Raw genomic sequence first — 24,111 nt, forward strand, 5'->3', positions numbered from 1 at the left:
AGATGGTTGTTAAGGGTCGGGTAGGGAGTTGTATTCCCGTGGGCTTACAAGCTCCATGGCATCTCTTCCTTTATCCTTTTCATATCAGAGAGCATGCGTCGATAGCTGTTTCACAATCGTACTTAATCCTACCTTGCACCCATCCTTTGGAATGAAAGAAAATGGTCACCATGATAATGATGATGACGGCTAGTAACCTAGTGGTGAGAATGCCACATCCCAGTCAGTGGGACAATCTTCCAACGCTCAAGAGTACGATATTTCTGCGGTGACTAGATTTTTTTTTTTTTTTTGTAACGTGAAGGTATGGGCTTATGGAATGTGTTTCAGCAAGCAATGTTGGTAATATTATTTTTTTAAGCTAAAATGATAAGTGTACCATGCCACTTGCCCGATATTAATGCACACAAATTATTCAACTTAATTCAGAATGTGCTTAGGCTATTGTCAATTCAGGGCTTTGGATTCTCATGGAAAAGCATGGCACGTTATACACAATACGATATCTGTGCTCAGTTGATGCTTTTCTGCATTCACACAGCACAATTTGCTAATTTTGAGAAAATTCACAAAAGCAAAATGTATTACTTTTCCACAAGCTTACCATTAGTATGTGTACTTTCACTGTATCATTGAAAATTTGCTCAGTTAGGTGCTTTACATAAATTTTTCCGCAGTACGGTATTGAATGTTGAGAATAGCCACTTCAGTAACACCTATGCCTTTCTATAAACCATAAAACTATGTACCCGAACCGAAGATATGCTGTCGCTTTAACCCGCCCCATCCCTATGTTTTCCGGGCAGTGGTACGCCCCAGTCCCAACATTTTTGGACCTTTTTTTTGGCTCAAACATCCGCTTTTGGTGAGAAACATCGAAAATTCATAGAGAAATCGCTTACCTGAGGTTTAAAATACTCGATCCAGGTAGGAGTACCTCCTTACCTTACAGGGTTTTCTATCAGGCTGGCTGCAAAGAAAACGAGTTCTATGGGAGGATAACTATTCTGCACCACTCATAAACGGTATTTATTTATTTATTTGGTACGAATTTATATGTAGTACGAGAATATATTGGTTTTCAAACGGTAATATAGGCATTATAAGCATTGTTTCACTCACTAACTCATCACCATTCCTGACCTTTTTTTGCCACATTACCTGATCATCATTTCTGACTGTTTCTTCCTCTAATGTTGTCCTCCACATTGTCATCGATTGGAGAATCACTCTGGCCCTGAATTTCGTACCGTGTCATGACATGGCTTTAATGGCCAGGTCACTGATAACAGGTGAATTGCTGAGAAAAGGTCATGCAGGGGGGGGAGGAGGTCATGCTGGATAAGGCATTGTCCTTGCCTGGAATCTTGTAGAGGAAGGTGTCCCGTGTATACGTGCCAAAAATCACTTGCAAAAATTGATAATTGTGCAAATTAGGGACCTTGTAATGTTGCCGCATTAATTTACGTCTCCGGGATATGAGTGCACATCATGTGAGGATGTGAATTCATGTCTCCAGGATGGGGTGGGTTAATAGCTTCCCAGAAAACCTAGTAAAGTAACCCCTATCCCTTTTCCAAAACCCTTGCAAATATGTACCGAAAATCTGCTGTGGCTTTACTAGTTTCCTAGTAACCTGGTACAGTAACACCCATGTCTTTTCCATAAACCTTGCAGCTATATAAAGTAGACCCTATGTAGCTTTAATAGTTTCTCAGATAACCCAGTTTTGGTGCTCAATTTGCTTTCTGTTTTTTTTTTTTTTTTTTTTTTACAATATTTTGGCGAATAAATAAAAAGAAAAAAAATACTTCTTAAGCTTTCCAGCATTGTTCTTCCATCCACGACAGCTTTAACCCGTCACGTCCCGAGCTTTTTCACACCTCCGACAATCCTGAGCTATTTTGAAAAAAAAAAAAATTTGGCTAAAACTTCCGCTTTTGTTGAGAAACAAAGGAAAATCACCAAGAAAGGGCTTACCATGGTCCGTAAGTGGTCGGAACAGGTGAAGTCCCCCGCACCAGGCATCGTTTTCTATCATTGACGTGTGAGTCGCTAACGTTGTCTGTGGTAGGTAATTTTGGGAGAAACCACAAACAACACCTCTACATTTATTGAATTTGAACTAAGAAACAATAAGAATAACAATATAATGGTTTTCATAGACATATATATGAAAAATAAGCATTGTACCTCCATGCAAGCATAGCGAGTCGGGTCAGAGTGGTAACACGCTATGTACTAAGTTTCTTGTTTCCATCAACATATCATTTTTTCTACTTGCATACAACTGTTTCAATGCCATTTTACCATTTTGTACTGTTTGTAAATGTTTTCAGTTGATTTCATTCATTACGATGACATGTAGCACAACTATAGCACACATCTGCTTACTCAGCATACTCGCTATGATTCGAATTTCAACATACCATATTGTTTTATCACTTTCATAGTATTGTTTTCTTTACATTGAACCTTTCCTCCACCACTGTAAATATTTTTTAAGTATTTACATTCATTACGAGGGCATTTAGCGAAATGCTAGCGCATATTCACGTAGCAAGCACACTCTCTACCACTCCTGTTTCAATTTCTACTTTATTTCTTCAGTTCCAAATATACTTCCCCACTTATATTACACCCGTTTACACCCAATACAGCACAATATATATTCACGGGCCTTATTTATTCAACTGAGCATCAGAATATCGCACCAAAATACCCTCGCAATGAATGTTTCGACCAAGATATTACTCATACACTTACATACTAATTTCCCACTTATATTACACCAGTTTCCACTTGTATACTCCTGTTTACATATATACGGGCCTTATTTATTCCAATGAACGTCAGAAAATCGCACTTATGTACACTTCCTAGGAATATGTTGACTTAGAAAAAATTTCAGCACTTACAAATATTGCAACAAATATTACACCCGTTTGCATTTTTCATACTAATATTTACATATTTACTGGCCTTATTTATTCCACTGAGCATCAGATTTTTGCATCAAAATACCCTCACTAGGTATGTTTCCACTTAGATCATATTTATACACTTACATAATAATTTTCCACTTACATTACACCCGTTTCCACTTATATACTACTATTTACGGATCTACAGGCCTTATAATTACACTGAGCGTCTATTTGTCGCATTTATTTCTGAGTATCAGCGTCATATCGCATTCACACCATATCAGAAGTGCATCAAGGTGTGATACTCACTAAAACAGGGGTGAATGCAGAGACCCACGTCACACTCTATGCACTCATAGCGGGTGTCTTTTCTCTGAGTGGTGGGTCTCACCCGGGAATTACTACACACGTGACACCTGCGTTGGGGCCTAGGTCTATTTGGCTGGGGAGGTATAGGAGTTGGGAAATGGTGGGCGGATATTCTCAGGGGAGTTTGGGTGGTAGGGGCAGTGCGTGTGCGGTGTTGGGGCCTTTCAACTGCATACCGGGCAAAATTCTCTCATGTTAGCTCCCTGACAAATCCTTCAAAGGTTTCCTGAACTCCTGTTGTCATGGCGTGCAGGTGGTGGCAATTCAGGGCAGTTATATCTAGCAAGTGAAAAAAGAGCTTTTTGTACCACTTCATCGTGGTCCTGGCACACTCGACCGTAGATATTATGGAGTCTGACTAGTCCATCAGGGGCATGTTGATGTAATCGAGGACACATTCAGGTTTCCATATGAGGCGCCTGTTCTCGCTCCGGTAATCCATGGACTTTGTACAGTGCATCAAGGGGCGGTGAACCGTGGACAAGAGGCTGACTTCTTGATTGTGGTTCCACCCTGTTGCAAGTATATTGTTGGCCTGGAAGAATACAACCTCATTTCTGTCAAGTTTGCGCCCCACCTTGACCATGTGACGCCGGTTCACCTTGACGGTACCACAGATTCCCATGTCATGCCTGTGTAGATAACCAGCGAGAAGAGGGCTAGTGTACCAGTTGTCCAGGTAAAGGACGTGACCACGATGAAGGTACTCTTCTATCATTGTCTTTACCACTGCTCCAGACAGTCCAATACTCCGATCTTCTATTATGTCTGTGTAATGATAATTGTAATGATTGTCTGTAGTTGTTAACTCTGTAACAATGTAACCATTTAACTGGTCATACAAGTTGCTTATTCACTGGCACTTAGATCTGGCAACACTGTATACTAATTGAGTTGGGAGCGAGTCTATAGGTGTGGTGTCAGTTCGGGAGAAGCAGGCAACCAAGCCAGGTGTGTATTCTAATATACAGTCTAGTGATATTTTACTTGTGGATTATTGTGTTGTACGAGTGTCTATGTTCCGTTCCTATTCTAAAGATGTTATGCTTGTTTCAGATGTATCATAGTTTTATGTTGAGTAAAGCCTACATATAGGCCCTGATGTGTTTTGGTACCCCACATCATTTTACTCAACATAAAATCTCCGGAACTTGAGGGGCCAGCACCCATCGCTTCGCTGCCAGAATGGAGCGTCTGCTGAGGCCAGAGCGACTCGACACGGACCCCAGCTCACCATCGGCAGCACAGGAGTGGAGACATTGGCAACAGACATTCGAAAACTCTCTGGAAGCAGTGCCGGGAGAAAAAGTGGACAAGCTCAGGCTCCTTACCAATTTTGTGTCTCCGAAAGTGTATGAAGCTATATCAGAGTGTACTATTTACGATGACGCTATCAGCACACTGCAAGCTCGCTACATGAAACCTACGAATGAAGTGTTTGCACGTCACTGCCTCGCTACTCGCCACCAACAAACTGGTGAGACTCTAGATGAGTATCTCAGTGCTCTTAAAGTGTTAGAAAGACTGTAATTTCAAGGCTGTGAGTGCAACATTGCATTGTGAGGAATCTATCTGGGACGCTTTCATCAGTGGTCTACTGTCTCAGGCAATCAGGCAACGATTGTTAGAAAACAAAACTCTCGATCTTGCAACCATGTTTGATCAAGCACGAGCTCTCGAGTCCGCTCAGAAGGATTCGGAGTTGTATGGTGGTGTTCCGTCCTCACGTCTGGTAAGTGCAGCATGTGAGAATAACAGTGAATTTAAGCCTGAGGCCGCTTCATTAATGGCTGGCACCAGTATCAAGTGTTTCTTTTGTGGCCTTTCAAGGCATTCACGCACGAAGTGCCCTGCGCGCGAAGCAGTTTGTCACAAGTGTCAGAAAAAGGGTCACTATGCTAAAGTGTGTCGATCCTCCAGTGTTAGTGCCTCAGTAGCCCTTACTGACCATGTTACGCTGGCTAACATAACTGCAGTGGCCACTCCAGGTGCATTATCCAAAGCTGTTGTTGAAGTTTCAATCAATGGGGTGAAAACTGATGGACCTCTTGATAGTGGTAGTTCAGAAAACTTCATTCATCCCGACCTAGTTAAACGCCACTCCCTAAAGGTGCACGAGTCCCAGAGTACCGTGACTATGGCGAATACTTCACTCTCATCTAAGACATCTGGATTCTGTAGAGTTGATATCAAAGTGAACGGCCGGGAGTATGAAAATGTACGCCTGACTGTATTACCAGAGTTGTGCTCTGACATAATTTTGGGTCAGGATTTCCAGAAGCAGCATGAAAAGGTTACGCTGACCTATGGTGGTGACTTGCCCCCTCTCGTTATCTGTGGACTCAGTGTGATAAACATTGACCCCCCGGAACTATTCGCAAACTTAACGGCTGACTGTTATCCAGTCGCAGCAAAGTCACGACGTTATTCTGCTGAGGATCGTGAATTCATAGGAAAGGAAGTGGAAAGGTTGTTAAGTGAAGGAATTATTGAACCGAGCAACTCTCCTTGGCGTGCTCAAGTACTGGTTGTAAAGAGTGAGTCATGCAAGAAAAGTCTGGCTGTTGACTACTTGGAAACTATCAACAGGTTCACACTCCTTGACGGGTACCCCTTGCCTCGTATCGACGACACAGTGAACAAAATCGCTCAGTATTGTGTGTTCAGTATGATTGATCTCCGCAGTGCATATCATCAAGTGCCCATTAAAAATGAAGACAAGCCATATACCGCCTTCGAAGCATGCGGTAAGCTATATCAGTTTGCCCGTGTCCCGTTTGGTGTTACCAACAGAGTGGATTGTTTTCAGAGGATCATGGATCCTTCATCAAAGAAGAGGGCCTTGTTGGAACCTTTGCTTACTTAGATGACGTCACCATTTGTGGGATGAGTCAAGAAGAGCATGATAGGAATCTCCAGAGATTCCTGGAAGCTGCTAAGAAAAGGAACATAGTTTACAATGAAAACAAGTGTATTTTCTCAACCAGATGCCTCACCATCTTGGGCTATGTGGTGAAGGAGGGGGTGATTCGCCCAGACCCAGATCGCCTGAAACCACTTCGAGACTTGCCTCTACCGTGGGACATGAAGTCACTCCGCCGTACTTTAGGATTCTTCGCTTACTACTCGCAGTGGTTATATATCTACTCGAGCAAGATTCGCCAACTTAGTGCCACAACTACTTTCCCCCTGACAGAGGAAGCGAAGGAAGCTTTTTTTTTCAACTCAAGAAAGACATAGTGTCGTCGGTGGTCAAGGCTATTGATAAGACTGCACCCTTTGAAGTTGAAACAGACGCTTCAAACACCGCTATTGCAGCAGTTCTTACTCAAATTGGACGTCCGGTCGCCTTCTTTTCACGAACTCTACACGGATCTGAGACACGCTCCCCTGTTGTAGAAAAGGAGGCTCAGGCTATCATCGAGGCTGTTCGCCATTGGAGGCACTACTTGTCTGGTAAACATTCACCATCAAAACTGATCAATGCTCAGTGAAGTACATGTTTGATAAACAGCACAAAAACAAGATTAAGAATGATAAAATCTTAAGATGGAGGATGGAATTGTCACGCTATGATTTTGATATTATCTACCAACCAGGGAGAGACAATATTCCATCTGACGTATTTTCCAGGTCACATTGTGGAGTAACATGTCATGACCATCGATCACTGTTTTCTCTTCATGATGCTTTGTGCCATCCAGGTGTTACTCGTTTGCTACATTTTGTAAAGTCTAAAAATCTACCCTATTCCGTTGAGAAGTTTAGAAAAGTTGTTGGTTCATGTCGAATATGTGCAGAGTGCAAACCTAATTTTCACCGTCCTTATAAGACCCAGTTTGTAAAGGCTACTCAGCCGTTCGAAAGGCTACATCTAGATTTTGAAGGACCCCTTCCAAGCACTGATAAGAACCAATATTTTTTAAATGTCGTGAATGAGTATTCCAGATTCCCTTTTGTATTTCCATGTCCTAATAGGACTGCATTGACAATAATTGTCTCTCTCAGTTATTCTCCATTTTTGGCATGGCAGCATATATCCATTCAGACAGGGGGACATCATTCATGAGCAAGGAACTGCAAAAGTTCCTCACCAGTAAAGGAATAGCTTGCAGCAGGACAACAAATTACAACCCTCAAGGCAACAGGCAAGCGCAGTGTTTCAGTGGTACCATATGGAAGGCCATCACTACTGCTTTGAAGTCTCGTGGGTTACCAACGCAGTACTGGCAGAATGTTCTTCCTGATGCCCTTCATTCCATTCGCTCTCTACTAAATACAACTACTAATGTTACCCCTCACAAAAGACTTTTTAATTATGCTTGTCGTTCATTTACAGGAGCCACTGTCCCATCCTGGTTGTGTAACCCTGGTCCTGTGCTGCTGAAGCACCACGTACGAGCTAACAAGACGGATCCCCTAGTTGATGAAGTGGAGCTCGTACAAGCAAGTCCTCATTACGCTCATATTCGGTATCCAGACGGCAAGGAGGATACTGTATCTACTCGACACTTGGCCCCAGCCAGCAGCAAACTTCCAGCACAGTCTTAGGATACTATTGATGCAACCCTGGGGTTAAGTACTCCTGAAGCAGTTAGTGCTGGAGATGAGGATTCCGGTCCTGAGACTTTCCTCCCTGGTCAACAACCTGAGTCGGAGTGTGCACCGGTTCTGAGGAGATCCGAGCATGTCAGGCGTCCACCTAATCGTTTTGAGGCATCGTAGATGCACTTTTGTGGTAGGGGGAGAATGTAATGATAATTGTAATGATTGTCTGTAGTTGTTAACTCTGTAACAATGTAACCATTTAACTGGTCATACTAGTTACTCATTCGCTGACGCTTAGGTCTGGCAACACTGTATACTAGTTGAGTTGGGAGCGAGTCTGTAGGTGTGGTGCCAGAGAGAAGCAGGTAACCAAGCCAGGTGTGTATTCTAACATACAGTCTAGTGATATTTTACTAGTGGATTATTGTGTTGTACGAGTGTCTGTGTTCCGTTCCTATTCTAAAGATATTATGCTTGTTTCAGATGTATCATAGTTTTATGTTGAGTAAAGCCTACATATAGGCCCTGATATATTTTGCTACCCCACATCAGTCTGTCTGTGCACTGGTGTACAAGACTATGTCTTGCACATAACCAGTCCTACAGTCACACATAACAAAGATCTTGAACCCAAAACGGTGCCTTTTGCTGGGTATGTACTGCCGAAATGAAATATTGCCTCTCCACAACACGAGACTCGTCTATGACAAGGTCTCTATAGGGATAAAATGAGGAATGAAATGTTTGCCTTAGGTGATCAAAGACCAACCTAATTCGCCTCATCTTATCTGTCATTCACATTTGCAGGATCATCAGCATCGTAAAAGTGGAGGCGACTTAGAATCTGTTGAAAGTGATTACCGCTCATGACTTGGCCAAATATTGGCAAAAAATAAAAACATTTCTGAAAGAGAGACTGGGTAATCATATTTGATAGCATGCCTGCTCCTTGTGCCCAGTCTTTCACTCTCACATCGCTGGCTGCTAGCGAAACGGTTTGTCTGGTCCACTATTTCCTCCACAAAAGCCTCACTGAAAAAAATGTGGAAAAAATCCAGCCTGGTGGAATTTGGGTGAATGCCGGGAGCAGTACAGCTAGCATGCCCCTCCTCAGTGAAGGGGTGAATGATGGGGGAAAAATCACTCCCATCCTCCCAATTCCAACTCACAAATCCTTCGTCCCCATCGTCGCCTTCATCTGGGTGTGAAGGAGATGCTGGTGGGGGAGTTTGGGGAGGAAGAGTGCGGAGGGCTTCTCCACTCGCACTCCTCTTCCCTCAGCCTTTACCCTTTCCCTTTCCCTTACCCTTACGGCCTTGTGAAACATTGGGGGGTGGGGATGAAGTCTGTGAATATTAGGGAGCATAAGATGTGCTGGGGAGTGGTTCCTCCCCACCTTCCCCCTCCATGACACCACGTGACTCTGCACGCACCCTCACTCGCCCACATGTCTGGGTATATTCGGGAGCATAAGACGTGCTGGGGAGTGGTTCCTCCCCACCTTCCCCCTCCATCACAACCCCACGTGATTCAGGAGGCACCCTCACTCACCCTAGTGATACTTCTCACCGCCTCACACCTCCATGGGAGACCGATGACTCACTCCTGCCACTCTCACTTTCAATACTCCTCCCTGCACTTTCCCTTTCACTTCCCACTCCCTTCACGCCACTTCCGACCTCCCCAAACAAAAGACTAGGCCCATACCTGCTTGTATGACGTGGTGTGCGCTGGGGGCCATGATCAGTGATTATTTCTCGGTCGTACCACGTGGCAGCACGTCCCATGGCTCCGTCCTCGTCCTCGATATCTGGCTCCACATCACTTTGGGGCTGACGAGAGGATGTTGCACGCTGTTTTTGTGCAGGCTGGCCCTCTCTAGCAGCACGATAAGTCACGTAGCGCCGCTTCTTGGGGGACGAGACTTCCTCATCACTGCTGCTGCTTTCCACCTCCTCTGGCTGCATATAATCCTTGTCCACAACCTCGTCGTCCAGTGGGGAATCACTGTCGCCTGTAAAGGCATCCAGGGCAGCTTGGATTTCCTCCTCTGAGAGACCTTTATGCGCCATGTCTGAGCAGGACCATTGCTAACAGGTGGGTGACCGAGCCGAGGGTGAGCGTTGGTCGCACGGGGTCGCTGAGTGTCCCCACCTGGTGGCAGGTAGGGGAAGGTCGAGCGACCCTACGTACCAAAAATCAGGCGCGAATTTTGAAAATTGTGCAAATTATGCACTTTTCAATTGCGTGAAATACCAGTACGTCAACGGGACTGGCAAATGCGAAATGTTGCAACGTACTCATACGTCGATGGGACGCCTGGGGTTAACAGACTCAGAAATAATTTTAATGCTGACTATTCCCTAAGGTTCCCTACTACCCATTTCATGGTTTTCTCTCTTGCTGTGCTCAGTCACACAGTAATGACACCAGAGTTAGCTGGTCATCTCCTGAATACTATTAAATCTACTGTGTGTGTGTTTGTGTGTGTGAGTGTGTGTGTGTGTGTGTGTGTGTGTGTGTGTGTGTGTGTGTGTGAGAAAGAGAGAGAGACTCTCTTTCATTCCCATTCCCACTTTCCTCCCACTGTCCTCCCAACGTGGCCGTGGTAAGCATGTCAGTGGACAAGGCGGGGGAGTTGTGTATGGCCTGCCTCTCTTCCCAGCCCACCATAACACAACTGCTGCCAACACTCCCTTGTTCTTCCCACAATGATCACACCTCACTATTTCTCGAAGTCTTGCCATATCTCACCTATTCACATTAAGTCTGTCCTTTTAACGGTAGTTCTCGGTGTGTTTATTTATCAGTGTTTCTCGGTTTCTCGCTGGTTCCCGCAAGTTCAAATTCTATCTAGTTACTTATTGCTACTTTTTTTTCGTTTCGTATTACTATATCCTGGCTGTGTCGCGGCAATATCGAGTATTTCGATGTGTGTGTATGGGAACGGAGGTGTTTAATGTGCTATCTATGTTTAGAAATGCAAGTTTTCCCATGTTTATTTCCTTTCTGTACAGTGGGATTATCCTAGTGTAAAGTATGTGTAACACCATCTTTATGCAAGTAGAAATAATGGCCATTCATCCCTCTACCCTCCCAGGTCAGAACTGCATTGGGTCTCTTTGCTATTGTCTAGTCTATGCAAGGATAGGTTCCGATTCCCAAACTTTATCTTATACAGGAACCTCTCCACAACTAGATATGCAACGGCACACGATCCTTGACGACCGTAACACTGTTGCCTGTCATCTTAACTACAATTACCTTGATGTCCCTGACTCTGCTGTTGTGTCCACCACAAATACCTAAACAATCCACCTAGTTTGCATAAATATGATAGACAGCAATACTATCAAACCACATGCAGAAATAAAATAGTAAGTTACAGGTGCTAAGAACCTTCCAGTGCCCCCCAGAATTCCTCCACATGTCTAGTAATTGACTTCAAGCTAATATTCGATACTCAGTCTGTGTCCTTCATTGCATCTTATTATAACTTTCTTGTTTCTGTTACTGATATTAATAATTCATTTATCCCTTTCATTGGTTCTTGCTGTTCATTTCACTGTTATAAGTGTTTCATTGTTTCTTAATATACATTTACTTCTCTGTTGTAATACTTCACACTCTTCATATGTATATAAGATGGCGCAAATACAATGCTCCTCTTCCACACTGTCGGTCAATTTCTCGTGTATTGCGAGAACGTTATAGTCAGCGTTATCAGTGTCTGCACTGCATCATTTAGTCTTTTTCTGCTCCCAGTGCTACACTCACACCAAAACCAGCAGACTGAGTCCTCTTCGCAACAGATAACATACCATCAGGTTAGCTTCTAATGGAACGCTATTTACGAACCACCGTGAATTTCTTGGTGTGTCCCATTTTTCCTTCCTGTTTATTTCTTTTCCATCGTTTGAAGCTATTAATTTCACTATTAATTCCTGTGTTTCAGTCTCTTATTTTTCATCTAATCATTCATCTCTAATCGTTCATCTAACCATTCGTTTCAGTGTTTCATCGTTTCCCCTGCCGTCTCTTCCCGTGTTCTCTCTCCGTAGTTTTCTGGTCGTCGTTAATGTTTGGTATTTCGTTCATAGATCACGTTAATGCCCACCAGTTCTCGCTAATGTCGGACATTTGCTGTTGCCAACCTTAAATCGTGCACATTTTCTGAAAACTTTTGACTCATGGCGCAGTTGCCCTCTTTCTGGCTGATATTTACCAGCGCCAGGCAGATCTCATTAAATTCATTTCTTTTCTAATAACTGTTGAGTATAATGTTATTAGTCACTGGCTTTTGTTATTGTTTTAACATATCTTACTTTGTGTTTAATTTTAACAGATACTGACACTGTTAAATGTATTCATATCCGTGTTTGACAGTAAAATTAGAAATCTGCTTACTAGTACAAGCTATTTATCAACAGCTCTTCATCATTAGCGAGCTTTTTCTTTACCTTTTGCGCCGAATTGTCTTTGCTTAGATCTGTAACAACTCAGCTCATTATTACTTATTATTACTTGGTTACTTTCCTTACTTTTCTTGGCTGGCTGGACGTATTTCTTTTCATTTTGTTCTTTACATTTTAGCTTGCTGGAAGCTCTTCTTTCTGTTGTTTGCTCTTTTTAGCTTGACGCTCTTCTCTTTGATGTATACTCTTTACTTGATGAACAATTTTCTTCGTTGCTTACCTTTTTCTTTTTTCCCCTTGGGGAAAGGGGGTGGTTGAAATATCATCTCTGTGTTCTTTACTTCTTTTTTTTGCATGTTGGTTTGTATTCTCTTTACTGACTCTGGAACGACATTAATAATATTTAATCATTTTTCTGAAGATCAGCAGACGATATTTAGAAGTGGTTTTTCGGTTTACAAGTTTTTTTTTTTTTAATTCCTTTCCACTCTTATATTCGTGGTATACGAATTACTAAGTTATCCTTATCCGGCTAGTAACTATCACTTTGCTTTGTCCTTATGTAATATAACGTGAACGAATATGTACTGTACTGTATCTTTCGTTTAAATTCCTCGACTCTCGCCAATTAGTCTGAAGCCTAAAATTACTCTGACTTCTTTCCGCTCACTAACTGTTACAGCAGGCACCACAGGTCTGGACGAGGGTGTTTCATTATTTTACTTTATAACTTGCACTCTCTCACCGTTTCTCTGTAATTCTCATTCCTTCCCAGTGATTCGCTTTCATTCTCACCGCGTCCTTGTAATTCTCGTGGCCTTCCAGCAAGCATCTGATACATCGCTTCCCGCCTTCTGTGTGCCCAGCAGTTAATAATGGGGATTACGGCACTAGATAACACAAGATTACCTTTGGCTTTAGTGCGGACGGTGTTCTGAGGTGCGGGACGACTTGCATGTGTCAAGGCGAAGACTCTTTCTCTTTCTCTCTCTCTCTCTCTCTCTGAGAGAGAGAGAGAGAGAGAGAGAGAGAGAGAGAGAGAGAGAGAGAGAGAGAGAGAGACAGACAGACAGACAGACAGAGACAGACAGACAAAGATAGCGCACGAGCGCGCGTGTGCTTGTGTGTGCGTGCGCGCGTGTATGTGTGTGTGTGTGTAGGACAGAGGGAAAGGCACAGAAGAAAATGCTCTGCACGAGGTATATATCTCGAACCACCAGTGGTGATTCAGATTTACTGTCAACTTCTTGGAGTTCACACACACACACACACACACACACACACACACACACCTCTTAAGAGTGAAGCCAGGTCTTGTGGGTCTAGTGGTATAGAGTCGTAACAACTGCTTAATTTTTTTGTCCATAATTCATCATAAATGGGCGCAGAATGTAAGACACAGGGAGAATATTGCGAATAATTTCATTGACTGTACGGTTGCGTCCACCTTCCACTGCAGCTGTACAGCTCCATACAACAAGGCTTTGGAGGCATAGTTCCCTAACTCGTTGATTGCAGTTATCACCAGTCGAGTACAAGGTATAATTTATCTATTTATATCATCATCACTGCTGTTGTCTCAGTCTTTAACCTCTTCACCGCGTTCTTCACTTCTGCCATCGACACATTGTCAGGTACCACATTCTTCTGCACCACCAAAGTAAGTCCCATGTATAGTTGCCTCCTAAAGTTCCTTTCCCCGTGTTTTATCTCCCACCAAGATGTGGCACCGTCGCAGTAGTAATTGCCGGCAACGTCGCATTAGTAGCGTAAGAGTGGTGGGTGTGTATGCCTGACATCGTAATAGTAAATACATATGGGAGTAATTAACAAATCACCAGAGACACCATTAACATTAGTATATACATTCTAATACAAAACGTATATTTCAATACGAAATACCAATAGGAATGTAAATTCAAGCAAAAGCATAATAGAACCATATCATGAAGGTTGTTGCAGATATAGTCATCATACATTAACCACCCCCACCACACCTTATTTGAAATCTGGGGTGTTAAGTCTGTCTCGTCGATCTTGCTATGAGACAGTTCAAAAACCATTATGAATCGTAAAACATATGGAATCATGTGATGATACGCATAAATTAATAATATATAAACCAAAGCAATATAACATGGAAGGGGAATAAATAACACTCTATGAATAAGAATATATTGACCACAAACTACTTGAAAGTTATCATTTCAGAGTAATGTAGTATTTAGTTCGAATCACTCTCCGACCTGTGCAATATGACAATAGGTAAATGACCCATGAGACGTGAGAAAGGACCCGACAGAAGACGTTAAAACAATTATATCATATGGAATACGTGTCAAGGGATAATTTACTGGAAATATACGTATGCTGGAGGATGCACGATCAGTCAGTGAGGCATGACTGACAAAACCAGGAAATCGAATGTGGGGTGTTCATTCACTGATCGTATTTATGCTACAAATGCGACGGTGCCACATTTGACGGGTGCTATTTTTTGGAGGAAAGGGACTTTGGGAGGCAACTGTACCTACTCCCTGCTGTTGTCCTTGTCATTAATCCTCATTAAGCATTGGTCTCATCGACTCCATTTTGTAATCATGCTTCTACTTTAGTACCTTACAATTTTATGTTTTTCCTACATCCATTCCTATATTATCGCACCCATTTCTTTCCTATTATATAAAACAAAAATTTGTATTATTTTCTTTTTCAGTTTCATTCCACTTTGTTCATTTTGTCAACCATTTCTTTATCCATTTCCTACTTAATTTCTCCTAAATCCTTTTCTTGCATTCAATCCTTCCGCTTGGTCATTTATTTTTTCAGCACCATACCTGCCTTTAGCATCACTGTTCACACACTTCTCATTGTACACACTCCATGTTTTTTTCCTAATCTATTCCATAACAAGTTAATTGAGTTGAGCTCTTCCTCTAGCTTTTGCACATATTCATTTGCCACTGCTTCTTGTTAAAATTTTCTTCTTTCATCCAGGGCGCCCCTCTTTGTTCTGTCGACTCCCATGTGCCACACGCAAACACTTTTCTCTCTTCAAGCACATAGTAAGGCACTTAATTAACACTAATTGCTGTCTCTCGGTACCGTACGTTTATGCACTTATTATTACCTGAAAAATGAAGTACATATGCACAACACTATATCCTGATAAATGTCCGTTAGCCGACGTTCGTCATCATTTTTTTCCTGGCATACCAAAGCCATCCGTTATGCCATTCAGAGAACTCACAACAATTGGATCAGTCAAATCACCCGTTACAATGCCGTAATTCCCCTACATTTGTCCTATCACTCTATCCACTTGCTTCCGAAACCCATTCTTCTCTTCAACATCGCTGTAACGACAAGATGAAAATGCAACAAGTACAGAAGTACTAGATGGATGCGAGAACAATGGATGAAATATGAAGCTTCGCTAAAATCTACAGAAGTAAAGCACCTCGTTTCCGGAAATTCTTAGCGAGTCACTGACGAACACACTCGCATCTAGGGATGTTCCTGCATCTGAAAACCAGAACGACTTAACCGCCTAAAAGTTAAATTTGACTTACATACTTCAAAACATAATGAATTCCTAACCCATCTTCCTCGCTCCCAATTTCCCCTGCTCATTCCGTACCTCACACATTTCATCCTCTTCAACTGATCCATTTCATTCGTTTTCATCTTCATTTCGTACACTGCCATTTCATTATGCCTTCCTTCCTTAACCTTTGCATCGCGAGGACGTATATTATCTATTTTAATCTTGCTAAATCTTGGGGGACACCCCTCAGACCAGAAGGGCCAGAGCCTTCATTAGTTCCAGAGTAGGGAGAGAGAACGTGGTGATGTGGGTTCTGTCTGATGTTGGCACGTCCTCAGCTGCACCGTCCCAATCTTATATAATCAGGATGAAATGTAGTGACCAAAGAGGCTAAATGTTAGCAGTTTCATGTATATTTGCTTGAATCCACAATAACTGCTTCAAAACTCCATTCGCCTTCAACAATGCAAGAACACCTAAACACCCAGAACCAACACTGAAAATCAGGCGTAGCCCTGACATGCCTGACATGGCGTCAGTGAGATCCCCTGGGGAAATGAGGACACAGATTGGGCTGTGAGATTTCCCTTGAGAGATAGGGTGGTACGTGGACCCAGATCATAATGTGTATTGTGTGTGCTGAGTGATTCAAAGTACATATGGATCTAAAACATACTAGAATAAATTCTAAACTGATTGTTAACTTTTAGGGATAAAAGAAAGTATAGAAACAAGAGATGTAAAAACAAAGGAAGAAGACAGCATTTGGGATGGGAGGAAATTAATTTTTATACCCATTACTACATTCCACACTGAACTCAGGACACACATGTAGCTGGTAGAGTGTAATAGTGGATAAAGAACTCTGAATCCCCTCCCATCGCAAAGGCTCTGTTGTTTCTTTACTTTTTTATATCACGTTTTTCACTATTCTTCATCCAAACACACTGAACCAGTTTTAGACTTTAAAATTTATGTCCTGTTTGTGGAAGCTACCTATCAAATAAATGACATAATTATACTACTAGCACATAAACTCGTTTCCAGCTCCAGCAACCAGGTGTCAATCCCCACCTACTTGTTCCCCAGGGGTCTGTTCCTGCCTTGACAAACTTTCCTCCTTGGATCTATTTTCCCCCATGAAACTAATTCCCCCAAGGACATATTTTTACCTATGAACCTAATTTTTGCCTTGGATCAATTTTTCTCATTGGATCTATTTTCCCCAGTGGACATGTTTCTTTCCCCATGGACCGGTTTTCTCCCACTGACATATTTTCATATTTTCCCCATGGGACCATTTTCCCCATTGTAGCTGCTGTCCCTCTTGGAGCTTTTTTCACCATGGACCAAATTTCCCTCCTGGACCTATATTTTTTATATATCTATTATTTCCATAGACCAAGTTCCACCATGGACCAATGTCTCACTATAGATTTATTTTGTCTCCATTGGCATCAAGTGGGATGAAGCAACACGAATTTGTGGAGTTTCCCTATCTGAAATGATGCCCGTGTGCAATAAAGTTTTTAGGCTGTGACTTGCATGCAGTAGCTTGAATGCTGCTCCAAACATTGAGAAAACATCCGCAGTTGATACAAAGTGTTCTGGTGCCTAGTGAATTTGTATATGTCTTCTTGTTTTGAGTTATGGCTCATAAAGATAAAAAAAAAAAAAAAGAGAGACGAAGATGAAAATATTTTTGCGACCCAAGTTCGTGATTCCGACAAAGGTTAGACGGACTTTGCCAGTAGCTTTGCAAAGTAAACGGTAAAAATCTTTTAGTTTGTATACTTAAATCTGAGCTTTACCAGGAATTTAGTTTGCAAGGTACTGCGTTATGTACAGCTATGTTCATGACTCCCTGAGACACCTCTGATGGAGGGTGATGGACTGGTTGAAGATCGCCTTTTATTTTTTAAGTAAACAATTTTTTGGGGTGAAAAATGTGCTGAATTATCCTATGATATAATTAATTTGACAAACCGAAGTAAAAGCTTGGAGAGATAAGCCTTCAAAATTACGCAAAAAGAGGTTGATGGCAGCACGAGCCTCAAATGGCCGTGACATCATTAACTGCCAAGCCTGGAGACAAAACAAGACTGTGATCCCTAGCTCAGTTGTATGACTGGTTCTGCTGATTAGCCAAGCTTTGTTTCTTGATGGCCAGGTCAGCAAATAACCGCCATTGCGGTTTTGTTCCACCGCACAAGAACACCAACAGGCAACTCCTGCCATTGTTCATTCATTCGTCTGAAGATTCTCCCCTCGTAGAGGGGACCGGGCCTTATATTGGCCTGCTGTTGTGATGCCATGCGAGGAAATACTGAACCAGTGTTCATTTACCTAATCAGCACTTTTAAGTGGAAGGTATTACAATAATTTTTATCACCACATAGGTCCACTCACACCTAAATATCTGAAGTCTGGCCAAAAATTTGTGCTTAACCCTTTCACACACAGATAAGTTAATAAGTTTTTTGGGACATGACACGCCGGCTTTTCTCCCCTCCCCCCTCTGCCTGCTGCACGCTCCAAAAATGTGTATTCTTGGCTTATTTTCACTACCCAAACATATTTATTTCCCCACAAAACCCACATACTCCTATTCGTCGATGTTTGTAGGGCGGTTGCCTGCCTTCCCCTAAGCTACTGCACATATTTCACCAATTCTTTGTATGCTAGATATGCACACTATATTCATATGATTCACCGTCACTATTTTTTATGGCTGGATACTCACATTTAGTGCAGGGTAGAGGCAGTGTAGTTGATTAGAAACAGTAGCACAATCTTTGTTGGGCCAACGGCTGATAACGACCAGGAATGCTTCACAAACACCAAATTTCCTATTGCAAACACCAAATCTAATCACAACAGTTCCCAAATACTATACACAAGCACTACTGGTATAGTGAAATATGTTGCACGGTCGGGACAGGGGTAAGAGTGGAAATTTAAAGGGAGAGAACTGTGCAGTATCTTCCCCACTCACAGCTCATTTGCTACTGAATAACCTGTCTGCTCTCTTCTGGTATTGGGACCCACAGTTGCCAACTCATTACTTTTGACAAGGAGCAGGGAAGCTATGACGCCTCCAAAAATGACGCTGATCGGCTGAAAACTTTTCCTCTAATGGAAGTTTTTATGCTTTAATGATGCCAAAAGCGTCAATGTGTATTGTTGCAGCCAGGCCCCAATGACAAACGCTTCATCGTGTATGAAGGGGTTAACATGATCATCAATAAAAAATCAGGTTTCAGAGCTAAAACGTGCTAAAGTTAGCAGTTATTTACCCTTCAGATCGTCATCGCACATTGACAGACTTTCATTTTGCATAAATATTAATTTAAAGCACAAATAAATGTATTTGCATTGTAAATCAATGCATAGACAAAACAGATGTCTGTCAAGGTGAGTTGTGAAGCTAGAGGTGAAGCTTTTCTGCTAACTTTAACTAATCCTTTCCCTAAATCCTGAATTTTTATTAATATTCTAATTAATCAAAATTTTGACTGGATTTCAGATAATTTGGTGTGTATGAAGTGATGCAAATTATAACAGCGTAACATATATAGCTTAACCTAACCTAACAGTTACCTGTCAAGCAAAACCAACCCTATCTTTGGCTTAAGTCATTGGTAAGGATGTGAAAATTTTATTCTTCAGATCAAACTGGCTGTTGGTAAGATGATGTTCAAACATCACCTGTACATAAGACTGAGAGATTAGATAACAAAATACTCCACAGAGGTCTAGCTGTCCATGGTCAGGCTTATCTAGGAGGAAAAACAATGAAATATTTCGGTCTCCATGACATCTTCCCTATGTACTACCGCCCAGTTTCAGGGCTAGATGCCCCTGGAGTCAGGACCCAGCAATACTTATACTGATTCAATTCGTAATTGACTTTATTACGACTTTATCAAATCTAATCTTTGTGCTTCCAAGTTGCACTACAGGTAACTGGTTGTCACAAGGTTCACTGTCACTATTAGTCTCTCTAAAACCACCACAAATCTTCACTAAAGCATATATATAGCATACTTGACCTTTAAAAGAGCTATCACACTGTCTTACATATTTAGCATGATAATAACAGCTCAATATCACAGAAATCTTACCTGTTCTGGAATATGATTCCCAGACATTGTTGTAAGTGGCAGTCAGCTGTGGCCATGGCATGGCTTGTGACATCATAGCAAGTGTGTATCAGTTTCGCGCGAGGTACGATAATCTCCAACTTTGACTTTTTTTCATAAATAAGACGGAGAGAAAAATAACGATATTCCGATGATTATGAGTGGCCATTTTATTATTTTATGTAACCTGCATACGACCGTCAACGAGTCCATTGGTCTGCTCTACCCTAATTGGATGGCCCTACCAACACACACAGTGAAGCTGAGAATTGACCCGCCTCTTTCAAATGAAAGGACATGAAAAAGTGATGGGTGAAATTAAAGATTAATAATGGTGTGTACTACTGCAGAGTATAAGAGCATAGTGGAAGAAAGATTGGGAAGGTATGAGCTAGAGCAGATGGAAGGGGTGGAAGACGTATGTAAGACATTCACGGGAGAGATAAGCGCAGCGTGTGAGGTCGTTTGTGGAGTGAGGAGGAGATGCAAGGGTGTGCAAGGGACAGCATGGTGGAATGATGAGGTGAAACGAGCTGTGGAACAAAAGAAGAAGGCATATGGTGAATGGTTGGCGAGTAGAGGTAGGGGAGAAGATGAGAGAGAGAAGAGAGAGGTATATGTGAGCAGGAGAAGGGAGGTTAAGAGACTGGTGAAGGAGAGTAAGAAGAAAGTGGATGAAGAGTTTGGGAGGAATCTGAGTGTGAAATGGAGGAAGAGTAAGAAATTGTTTTGGAAGGAGGTAAAGAAAGTAAGGCAGTGTGAAAGGGGAAATAGTAGGGGAGTGAAAGATAGGAATAATAGATTGTTGGTGGAGAAGAGAGAGAAATTGAGGAGATGGAAGGAGCACTTTGAGGATTTGTTGAATGTAGAGAGTGAGAGCAGTGTGAGTATAAGTGGTTGGGGAATGGCTGGGAGAAGAAGAGATGAGAGGAGGGAGGAAGAGATCAGTAGGTCGGAAGTAGTGGAAGCGATGAAGAAGATTAAGCTGGGAAAGGCCCCAGGAATTGATGGAGTGTGTGGTGAAATGCTTAGGTATGGGGGTGAGATTGTTGTGGAGTGGATATGGAAGTTGTGTAGATTGGCTTGGGAAGAGGGAAGGGTTCCAGAGGACTGGAAATCAGGTATAATTGTTCCTCTGTACAAAGGAAAAGGGGAGAGAGAAGTATGTGGTAACCATAGGGGTATTTGCCTTCTTAGTGTGACTGGTAAAATATATGGTAGAATACTCATTGATAGGGTTAGGCATATGACAGAGGAGCTAGTTGGAGAAGAACAAGGGGGATTTAGGAAGGGAAAAGGGTGTGTAGATCAGATATTTGTTCTAAGATGTTTAGTGGAGAAGTATCTAGAGAAGGGAAGGAAAGTGTACGCTGCCTTCATGGACTTGGAGAAAGCTTATGACAGAATAGATAGGAAAGGTATGTGGAAGGTATTAAGAATATATGGAGTGGAGGGGAAATTGTTGAGTGCTGTGAATGGTATGTACGAGGGAGCTAGGGCTACGGTGCGAGTGGATGGTGAGCTGAGTGAGTTCTTTGATCTCAATGTGGGACTGAAACAGGGGTGTGTAATGTCTCCATGGCTGTTTAATATATATATGGATGGGGTCGTAAAGGAGGTACAAGGTAGGGCAGTGGATGTGGGGGTGGCCCTAATGAATAAGGGTGAGATTTGGAAGCTTCCGGTGTTGCTGTTTGCTGATGATACAGTATTGTTGAGTGAAGATGAATGGGAGTTGCAAGGTTTGGTGAATGAATTTGGGACAGTGTGTAGGAGGAGGAAGCTGAAAGTTAATGTAAACAAAAGTAAAGTTATGGTGTTTGAGAGGAATGAAGTCACAGAGTGTGCAGTGAGGTTGGATGGTGAGGATATGGAGAATGTGAGTGCATTCAAGTACTTGGGTAGTGTGATGAGTAAGGATGGAACTTTGGGGGATGAAGTACGTGAAAGGGTACAGCAGGGAAGGAAGGTTGTTGGCACACTGAAAGCAGTGATGAGAAATAGGGAGGTGAGTATGGAAGTTAAGAAGTCACTGCATGATGGTATTGTGATCCCTACCCTGACGTATGGAAGCGAGGCGTGGACCTTGCAAGAGGGGAACAAGTCAAGAGTGAGAGCAGTGGAAATGAGTTACTTGAGAGGAGCATGTGGAGTGACATGGAGGGACAGGTTGACGAATGAAGAAGTGAAGGAACGTTGTGGGGTAGATGTGGATGTGGTTGAAAAGATTAGGAGAAATACACTGATGTGGTTTGGACATGTGGAGAGGATGGAGAATGAAAGACTGACTAAGAGGGTGTATGTAGGTGAGGTGGAGGGAGGGAGAGGGAGGGGTAGACCGAGGATGAGGTGGAGGGATGGAGTTGAGAGGTATATGAGGGAGGGGGGGGTGAGTTGGGGGGAGGGGAGTCAAATGGTGGGTGATAGAGTGACTTGGAGGCGTTTTGTCTGCGGCCACCCTTTGTGGGATTAGGGCGTCGGGCTATAGATAGATAGATAGACTACTGCATAGGGTAATAAAACACAAAATAAGTATACAGACATAATTGTACATACTATTGGTTACATGTATATAACTTGAAAAATTAAGAAATGTGTTATGTGGTTTGTTGTCCGCCATTCAACTCCCCAGCACTTTCCTATCTTAGTGTGAATAATGCATAAGCAATTTCCTCTACATACTGCTGCTTTGCTTATTAGCTAATTAGCATAAATAAGCTAGTTTTTCGAAATCATAGATACTTTACAAGTACTAAAAACTCATATTTCGTTCGTGGTTGTATGATTGAGTCCCATCATGTCATCACTTGAGTGAATCACATAACAATAATAATTTGATACTATATTCGTTACTCTTATGATGTTTCTTTTCCTCTGTTATTATTGATATTCTGACACGACAAATAATGGTATTAGGGATATTAAAACAAGCAAATAAAATAAAATAAATTTACTGCAGTAATGGAAAACCATTTCCCATTCCATGTAACTCGAAAGAAACAACAAACATACAGTATAATGAAGTTGATCGTGATGGCAGACAACAAACCACATAACATATTTCTTCATCTTTCAAGCTCTATCTATGTAATCAATAGTAAGTACAATTATTTCACTATACTTACTTCGTATTTTATTACCCTATGCGGTAATACTTGCCATTATTACAGTTTAATCCCACCCATTTCTTTTCATGACCTTTCGTTTGAAAGAAGCGGCTTCATTCTAAGTTTCATTGTGTGCATTGCCAGGGCAGTCTGACTCAGCAACCTGCCGTCTGGTAAGGGCAGAGCGGGCCAGTCACTCTCCATCAGAGGTGTCTCAGGAAATCATGAATGCGGCTGTACAGTACCACTACCATGCTCAGTAATTCTATATATCGTCACTCTCATAAAGAAACTACCTAAGTAATTTTTTCTACTTTTCAGGAAATCGAAAAAAAAAAAAAACTTTCATTTTCCTAATTTTCAATGACTTACGCAGAAACTTGAGGCGCATTTTAGACCACTCACACCCTAGACTTCGCAAAGGCAGCTATACCAATAGATGCATCACGTGATGAAGAATTGATTTAGGCAAAAATTCAGAAATTGCCGAAAAATGACTTAAGTAATGATGGTGACGATATGTAGACCTGTGTCCACGCATTCTACTGGTTCCATTGCTAGGTCATACAGCCCTTTTGAATGACTGACTACCACAGAGGCTTGAGTTTACTCACACATTTATATATGCCATACATATGGCATGGATTGTCATTAAGCACTATAGGGTGTTATTGCTATTTGTGTATCCTGGCATCAGATGTAAGAAAACAGTAAACACGTTATGGATAACATAAAATAATATTCGATGGGACCTTGATTTGCTGCATGAACCGTTTGGCAAGGTGGGGGGGGGGGGAATTTGGTCTCAAACTTCGACAAAATCTGTATACAAATTCTAGATTGTGTCTGTACAAAGGACATCAGCAGTCCTGTCGCCTCTCCCGCTTCTCTGTCCCCGGGCTTTGAAAATCAGACTGGTGAATCTTCTTTAGCCGACACTGATGACTTTACCTTAAAGCAGACAAGTGAAATCGGCGTTGGTGTTGCAGATTCACTGGACTGATTTTCAATCCTGTGGAACCAGAAGTAGGAAGGGCGACAGGAATCTCAGTGCTG

The sequence above is a fragment of the Coenobita brevimanus genome, chromosome 27, assembly GCF_032717465.1.
Source record: "Coenobita brevimanus isolate Jiangsu-jjx chromosome 27, ASM3271746v2, whole genome shotgun sequence".
NCBI classification, from domain to species: domain Eukaryota; kingdom Metazoa; phylum Arthropoda; class Malacostraca; order Decapoda; family Coenobitidae; genus Coenobita; species Coenobita brevimanus.